This window comes from Ostrea edulis, chromosome 1, assembly GCF_947568905.1.
Source record: "Ostrea edulis chromosome 1, xbOstEdul1.1, whole genome shotgun sequence".
Taxonomy (NCBI): Eukaryota; Metazoa; Mollusca; class Bivalvia; order Ostreida; family Ostreidae; genus Ostrea; species Ostrea edulis.
In genome coordinates this window covers 82,648,890-82,658,407 of record NC_079164.1, presented here as the reverse complement: position 1 = coordinate 82,658,407, position 9,518 = coordinate 82,648,890, and the positions used below count along the sequence as shown (strand labels likewise).

The following is a 9,518-nucleotide window of genomic DNA, read 5'->3' as shown; positions in this document are numbered from 1 at the left end:
CTTATTTAAAACAGACAAGAAACCAGGAATTTTTACTGCAATACATTGTAGCGATTGGTAATGTTGAACTGTTACAGCTCATTTCTTTCTACACAAAGACAAAGTTCGCGCTCTTGATTATGTCTAAAGTGAGATACATATTGAATTTTCCAGCTACTGGAACAGAGTGTAATTGTTTGAAAAATTCAGTTCGCATGCTAGTTGGTGCAACTTACTATAGCTATACTGCAGATGGTCTCTGTGGCGATTTTTGGTACATGATCCGTCATGTACATCTAACAGTTTCCATTGCGACCAATTGCATATCCATTTCCAGATTTTGGGGGTCTTTTATCAGTAAACTATTTCATGAAAAATTGATTGGTCCAATAGCCTTGTCCTGATTCTGAAATTATACTTAAATCTAATTCGCATTTGAATTACATGGTTTTATCGAAGACAGTACAATGCATAGTTATTCCCCGTTTGTGTAATGCACCGAAGTCCATTCTGATTATTTCCCCTTGCGCTATATATAAGCGGCGGCGCTTCGTCTGCCACTTCCTTTTCCAAATTGCAGCATCATATCAGGTCGGTGTTGAAATCAATGGTTTTTTATCTGTAAAATTAGGTGCAAATTTGGCTTAATTTCTATCCAAGAGTTAATGCAATTATTTGTTGATTGATTAATTGCAATTGTAAACGTAGTACGAAGAATTTAAAGGTAAATTCCACCCCGATGTTGATAGATTTTTAATTGAAACATTAGGCCCGTTGTGTCACGAGTGTTGGAGTGGGTAGCCATTTTGATTAAATAATTTAATTAAAGTAGGCAACTCAATCGACTTAATTCATAATACAATAATTGATACTTTTTAAGGCAATTAAATCATTACATATTTTCATTGCATATGAGTATGCTACCAATTCGGAAAATAAAAAGTACTCGCCCCAATCCTAAAAGAATGAGTTTCATACTTGCCTGGCAGTTGAAGTACTTTAATTGATTTTGACAAAATAGCAGTAAATTGGTATCTAGTCAATGGGGACGAATCGAAATGGCAGAAAAGGGGACCCGAGTCATTAAGGCGAACATTTAGAAAAACATCCATATGATAAAATGGGCATGTCGAATCTCCTGCCCTAGGAATGTTAAGTACTGACCACTGCAGCATTAATTCATTCATAGAACCCAATGAGACTTCGGTCCAATATACTTCATTTGATGAAGTCGTCCAAATGATAGCTCGCTTTGGTAAGGGAGCATTTATTGCTAAATGTGACATAAAATCAGCATTTAGACTTTTACCCATATATCCTGGGGATTTTGATCTTTTGGGTTACAAATTTGACAATAACTATTACATTGATAAATGTCTGCCACATGGGATGTTCTATATTTTGTAAAGTTATTGAGGAATTTGCCACCTTTTTGAATTGGTTGACAATTAATCAGTGCGACTTTGATTTGGTTGATCACTATCTCGATGATTTTATTTTTGCTGCTTAAAAGGCTCATGGGTGTAAACGTATTATGTCAGCATTTCAAAATATGTGCCGTGAACTTGGGGTTCCCCTAGCAGATGACAAATCAGTAGGTCCAACAACCTGCCTAACTTTTCTATACGCTTAGAGATAGACACAGTTCAAATGTTAGTTAAAATCCCAGGCCCCAAATTACTTGAACTTAAGGTCACCATTGAGGATTTCATGTCCAGGAAGGCGAATTAGTTAGCGACCCCAGTTCAATAGCAAGAGTTGTACAAAGAGGTGATATTAAACTAGACAGCGCAAATGGCTCAATAAGTTTGACCATCACATACTCTAAGAATGATCAGGTGGGCAAAGGAAGGATAAATGAGTTATGAGCCGCCATCCTGAATTATTCCCCTTTGGTACCGCCCCTATTGGCGAAATACGAAGATTGGAAATAGGCAACTCTTTGTATGGACCCCCAATCCTGTCCAACTCGATTTCATTACAATGTTTTTCTTTAACCTCCTGGTGGTGTTCATATGCTGATATCATGTTGTCCGATTGTATATGTAACCTAAGCCCCAAATAATGTAACTGAAATCCCTGGGTAAATCCTAAATATAATTTGTTTGTCACTGCTCTATTTGGAAATTGATCTAAACCTTTTTTGCAAAACTGAAACTCTAATTGGCGTTTTACCGAAATCCCAAATTTTGTTGGTTTTGAAATCGGTGTCTTAGGCACGAAGAAATATACGGCCCCCTATAAGTGAATGATTGACTTTGTTGCCCTCTGAAAGTGGGTGTTGAATTTGACGCCGAAAACTGAAATTTCCCGGGGAAGCGAAAATTGTTGAGGGACTTGTGCCCATTTGGCTGCGGTTGATGAACCCCTGGACAGTGCACCATGGCATGCTGCCCATTACATCGCAAGCACGTATGATCATAAAAACAAGGAAATTTGCTACAAGATCCTTTGAAGTTGAAATCATAATATTTCCTTGCGGCTGCCGGGCTTCTTTCAGACTCAGAGTATGAGTTTCCACAGGAGATGGGGTCATATACATAAGCCAAAGTTCCGAGTCGACCTTCCCCAAGAGCTACGGGGGTTACTGGCCTTGCGAAGGCGGTACTGAATATTATACTCATACCACCACTTACAACCCCTACCATCCCCCATTCTTACTGTTTGAATGTACTTAAGGAGGTCAATGGTTTTACCAGGGTGTGCTTGCAAGTAGAATGCTGTAAAAATCAACATGACATCCGTCCATTTTTCTATAGACTCTATACGTTTTGGTGTCGAGTCCCTAGTTACTGTTTCCCCGAGGTTGTTCATGACGAGTTTTTTCTCCTCCCCCAACGTTTGGTGGCAACAGAGAGACTAAATCAATGTACTGACCCTCAATAATTTTTTGCCGAGTGGCCTGCACAACATGCATACTTATATTGTTAATGGAAGGTGTAGGTGCCGGCATATCCATCGCCACTTGAGAATTCTGTAGACATATCGAGGATAACTCCGCACTCTGAGGTACAGCTGTCATGGCTAAATTAGCCGGGCTCGTAGCCGACATCTGAAGCTCTCCTTCATGACCCGTCTCAGCCATAGTGAGTAGTTCGAGACCCTGACTCGGCATCTCTGTGGGGGGGGGGGTGATATCGCCGCTTTTATACTTGCCGACGTCTTGGGCTTCGACCTCTGTGTACTGAACTAGCAATCAAGGGGTTTTCATCCAATGTCATTCAGAAATCTGGTAGATGGCGATCTAGATGTTATAAATCATACATTCGTATAGTTCATTTATTAGAAAGTCAACTCGTTTGGTTGGTGGGCTCCTCAATATTAAAGTGGGCACAAACAGAAGCTATACTTAGGCCTGGTGGTTGCGGTTTGAATCTCGGTAGGGTAAATATATCTTTATGGTGGCAGGGTTACAGCGGTCTAGCTCTTATGCAGGTTGTCAATAAATTAAAATATTTAAGTAGATTTGGTCCACAGCCAAGTTCCATTCTACTACATTGCGGTGGGAACGATTTAGGCCATACATCCATAAGCAAATTGAGGTTACAGAATAAGAAAGTTACAAAATTCATAAAAACAAATTTTCCCAAAGCTAGGATTATATGGTATTGCGTTCTACCGTGCATTGAATGGAAATATTCCCAAAATGGAGGAAGCACGCCGGCGCCTTAATTCCTTTGCAAGCGCTTTAATCAAGTCGGAAAGGGGGGGGGGTGTCATTTCGTATCCAGATATCAAACCATAACCCACATTTTTACACAGTAGTGGGGTTTATCTATCCAAACTAGGGAATTCCATTCTGTTAAACACACTACAAAGGGCCTAGAAGCTATACTATGCCACAATGTTGTATGCTTTTCGCAGTAGTCCTTATGGGTACGGCTTAATTTTAGCTAAGTGCCGCTCTTCCCCCACCCCCAGTGTGGCGGAGTTTCCTGCCATGATTGCCAGTACTGCCATTCGAGGTAGGAAACGTGTAGCGCTTACGAGCATCACCGTCAGAACTTATGATGAAATGTGAAAATCTACAAGTCCTTGACCTCTGCATCTCCCAGGGTCAAGGTCATGAGATGTTTGACCTCTCCACCCCCCAGGGTCAAGCACTCTTTGATATGATGTGAACTTTGAACTGTGAATGTTGATATTTTTTAACTTTGAATGTTGACTTTGTAAGAGAATATGTTGATGTTGAATTTGCTTTTGATGATGCTTTTGTTTGTTGGGGCATGCCCTTGATCATGCTGGCGGCTCGTTTCTGTTGTGTTATAAATACAGCCGTACCCGTAAACGCCATAATAAAGATATAAGTATTCATATATTTGTTTTTTGTTCATTGACACACTGTTCTGAGATAATATTATCTCATTAGAAGAACTAACATGAAAGGTGAAGATAACGAAAAGTGATCAATCTCATAACTCCTATAAGCAATACAAAATAGAGAGTTGGGCAAACACGAACCCCTGGACACACCAGAGGTGGGATCAGGTGCCTAGGAGGAGTAAGCAGCTCCTGCCGACCGGTCACATCCGCCATGAGCCCTATATCCTGATCAGGTAAACGGATTTATCCGCAGTCAAAATCAGTGTGCTTGAAGGGCCTGACAATCGGTATGAAACACGTCAGACAGCATTTAACCCAATGCGAGGTTGTATTGACGAACTAGATCGTTATAACGACCATATAATTTGCGAAATGCTGGCTTCAATTGAGATTGTTGAAACCCCTGTACCATCAACTTGTTCGTCAGTAGCTTGCCCCGATTTAAAAACTGACTATACGCTGAACAAGCTCTTGCATATAGAATCAGTTGATAATGAAATATTGCTACATAAATATCGGAAGTTGACGATGGAGAAGCTGAAATCATCCCGTTTTTTCATAGAGTTGAGTTGTCAGTTTGCTGTTAATGTCTACTTTCAATAAAATATCTAAATATGAAGCAGAAGTGGACGACTCTGTGGTGTCTTTTATTTTGAGCTCACGGGGATAAATCGAATCGACATATGAATGAAAGTTATTATTATTAATAGACAACACGTTGTCGATATATCTAAATGTGGAATTGAAGGCCACAGCAAGAGATTTTTGCTTCTCGCGTAGATGTTTTGTTAATAAATTCTGCTTCATATGAATATAGAAACAGGTCAGCTAACAAATAAGCACAATTCGTGCCCATGGGAATTCCAACAGACTGTTGGAAGACCTGATCACCAAAGACCACGAAGATATTGTCAATGAGGAACTCTAGCATATCTTTATTTCAACTACTAAGTAATTCGGTAACGCATCTGAGTCTCAACCGTCATTCTGTTCAATGACCGGGTTGAGGGGAAGATTATTTGAATTTAAACTGTTTACACAATAAGGACAATCTTCGAATTTTCAGGCTCATCTGAATAAACCGTCTGCGTTTTATAAATTTTATATACTGTATATATATAAAAATGTAAAGATGAAAGATCTACGTTAAATAGTTCAGAACATACTGAATAGGTCAGATATTTATTAAAAGTAGGTCGAACGTTCAGATCATTGTCACAAGATTACAAATCATTGGATAACATGAAAGGTCTTGCCATATACATGTAGTATGTATGTACAAAATATGAACCCCTGGTTTGAATAGTTCTAAGGATATTTCTAAAGATTTTTTCTAACTTCTAATAAAACTCTGATCCCCTATTGTGGCCCCACCATACACCCAGGAATCATGATTTTAACAAACTTTAAAGTCTCCATGTAAATTTTCCATTTTTCTGGTCCATTGGTTTCGAGAAGATTTTTAAACATTTTGCGAGTATACCTGTAGCTAAATATAAAACTATAATCCCCTATTGTGGTCCCACCCTATCTCGGGGACCATGATTGAAGAAACTTTAATCTGCACTATGTCATGAAGATGCCATGTATATTTCATTTTTTTCTGGCCCAGTGTTCTGAGAACATTTTCAAATGAATCCACTCTATTTTTGCTTTTTTGTGATTATCTTCACTTTGAAGGAGCATAACGCTTCATTTAAACAAACGGGAATCCCCTTCACGCAAGCATGATTTGTTCCAAATTTGATTGAAATTGGCTCAGTGGTTCTGGAGAAGAAGATGAAAATGTACAGACAGATGAAGACAAATGGTGATCAGGAAAGCTCAAGTGAGCTACAAATCAAGTACGTGTGATCCCAAACTTTAGGTGAATCAAAGGGTGGTTTTCGTAAGTCCAACAAGGAGTTAAAAAGTAAAGAAACATGAAGATTACCTTTGATAGGTCAGTCATACTCTCTGAATATCAATCTTGCTACCGGTTTGTGAAGATCTCCACGGCTTGAAATATCTACCAATGAAACAATTGAAGACGCACTTAATTTTCTCTGAAGTCATATCAATACTAGGCTTTCGTGAAATTTCCGTGGTCCAAAAATATGTACTAATAAAGCAAAGACACAGTTCATTTGCATCAATGTAGTATTTAGGAGTATACTGGATTTATGAAAAATGTTCTCGGTTTAAACGTATCTACCAATAAACAAGTTTGAAGAAGCACTTCATTTGCATTAGTGTCAAAACTGATACATGTATCCACCAAATAAGTAAGAAATGAATGTAATGTTTCCTCATTTCATACGATATAAAGTAAGTTGGGGGTAATTTAAGCATTACAAATCGCGAAACAGATCATAAAATCGCGTAAACTGTCCCAACTTTATATCGTATACATAGAGGGAAAAGACTTTCATTCCTTAAGAATTGATTTATCAAATCGCGTTTGATACTATTTGGAGAATAATCCTAACTGATAAAATACAGTGTAGCGGAGGGAAAACCCGTGGGTCCCGACGATGTCAGATACAGATACAGTGTATTGACTTTCCCAGCATACCAAATGACTTCAATATGACCACAATTGGTATGTTGCAGTTACAAGCAAGATCTACTTATGATATTGAAATATAATTCACATACCTACGTTTATAAAAATTATGAACGTGCAAACTCTAGAAAATAGAGGACTTCCATTGTTTTGAAGTCAAATGCCAAGGTCACAAGTCAGCAACTATGTAGATTGTCAATTCGTGTTAGTTTAATAGATTTCATACATGGTACTGGCATATTAGTTCTTGCACATTCATAGAAAGCAGAGCTAATATTGAACTGCAAGGGGGGTGTTAATGCCTAACGAATCAATGATAAATTACAATATTTATGTACATGTATCCTATTTAGTTTATTTAACTTGAACAATGATTCAATTTCAATGTCACACTTAATTCGAGTGGCAAGGTGAACCAATTTACACGATACAATCAAATGTGCATTTTCTAAATATGATAGTTATTTTTGATGAATCATAAAGATGTACAATGCAAATTATGATGCATGTACAATACACATATAAAAATCATGCAAATTTGAAAACCAGAAATGATAAAAAAGCAAATACTATGCATTGATTTAATCATCTGTTACAAATAAGGAGTTTTTTTTATGATTGAAGAACATGCAGGATGTATAATAAAATGCGATTTAGGCTACTTGAAAAGAATGTGAAAATCAAGTTTGCTGTCTTGGGATATTTTGTTACCATAGCAGCCAATATTAATATTTTTCAACTATAACATTGATTTCAGTTGAATATGTCAATAAAAGCATATTTGTTTTGTCTAAAAATTTACTTAATTTGCATGGATTCCGAATTTGAAAAGAAAAAGCAATTATCGTTTCCATTGCAACCAACATTAATTCTCATGTTAAACTTGTTAAAATTTAAGGTCCAACCTCTGTAGCAGTCAGTTATCAAGTTTATATACTTTGAATATATAGAAAATGGTGTTTTAAATTGCATTGAAAAATGCATCTCTACTGTTATATTATGATGAAATGCATCATTTTGTTTCCATGGAAATACAGCTTAGAAGGTAAATTCCCAAACATATCTCATTGTTATATGATAGTACTAGGTCTAATGTATGTTGTACAGGCATTTATAGATTTCGAGCTGAATGCGGGAATTTTTATCCATCATTCTAATTTGCCTCTAAATTAGCTTTTTCAGAATGTATCAAACAACACTCTTTCCCAAACAGAATGAAAACATAACAGAAATTTTCAAACCTTTAACTAAATATCAAACTAAATTATAAAACTGCTATATATTATCATTTTATAATGATTTTATAAGAAGTCAAACAACTAAATCCAATATAGTTGAATAAAAATGTCATTTTTCATGTAAATATTGACTCTTTTGTCTTCTGAATGGCATGCACGTGTTACCATGGTAACGGAGTTGCATAGCAACCTCATTATAATGGCTTTACATTGCTTATGCCAGATTAAGTCGATGTGCCAAAGAAAAAAAATCGATGACAGTGCGTGTCGGACCCCTTATATAAATGTTGAAGTGGTTACAGAGAATGGCTCTTAAAAATAATAAATTAAACACAGTATGCTTAACTTGTTGATTTAATATCATTGATTCACTGCCATGATCGTGTGCAGGATTGGGCAAAACAAGATGGCAGACGGCAATTCTAAAGAAAGGTAGGCTCTTAGAACTCTTCATTTTACCGACTTATTAGATGACGAATTTATGAATTTAAAACACTGCCTGGCCAGGGAGGCTTCATTAAGTTGATTGTTTGTTGGAAGTCTTACTCATGTACACATACAACTGTAAATTCGTTGATCAAAGTTGACGATGATATTTCTAGTCATATTTTAATGCGTTTTTAAGAAGATAATTTCTGTAAAATCGACTCTGCACATAACTTTTGATGAAATCTTTATCCAGTGTATGCGATTTGTTCCTTAAATCGCCTTGGTTACATAAATATCTTGACTTGGAACATTTGCTTATGTGCAGGATTGGAATATGGTCGTTTCCACGATAAACGTGCCAGATTGGATTAGCGTCGTTTTATACATACCACACTCCATGTTGTTAAGTAAACACACACACACACACACACACACACACACACACACACACACACACACACACACTGCTTCGTAAATACGGGATATCGGAACTAGAAAATTTTGGAACTCTTCAGAAAAAGAAGTCACGAAAATTATGCGTCACTTCGGCAACTCTTGTATACAAATTAGTGATGGCAAAAGACGACTCATTTCTGATATAAAAATATATGCCCGGTTTAAAGATTATTTTTCAGAATGTTGCAAGTGAATGTCCTAGTACCAAAACATGAGTTATTGGATTAAATTTCTAATGTTTGGTAGCAGAGATAAAACAATAGAAAAAGTATATTTCCTGCACCGTATGTACTTGTGTGGATATTTACTTTATGAGATTTTCTTGTGTCATTAAAACAATCGACCGCTATGAAATGATATACTTAATCACAATAAATTATTTAGAAATCGATCTCCAGAAACGTACATATACATGCAGCAACATGTACACTACCACACACTTCTGTCTTTAGGGGTTTGAGCAGAACTGCTTTTCTTGCTAACTAAGATTTTGTCATATTTTGATATAACGGTACTTTTTTTCTTCGTTTGTTTCCCACCCCTCAACT

The 9,518-nt window shown here is 36.9% G+C and overlaps 2 pseudogenes; one reads left to right on the top strand and one right to left on the bottom strand.

The window, feature by feature from the left end:
- Window positions 1-2,150: 2,150 nt before the first annotated feature.
- On the bottom strand, window positions 2,151-3,031 carry LOC125670661 (uncharacterized; annotated as a pseudogene).
- A 15-nt stretch (window positions 3,032-3,046) lies between these two features.
- LOC130048231 (uncharacterized) lies at window positions 3,047-3,846 on the top strand (annotated as a pseudogene).
- Window positions 3,847-9,518: the final 5,672 nt, after the last annotated feature.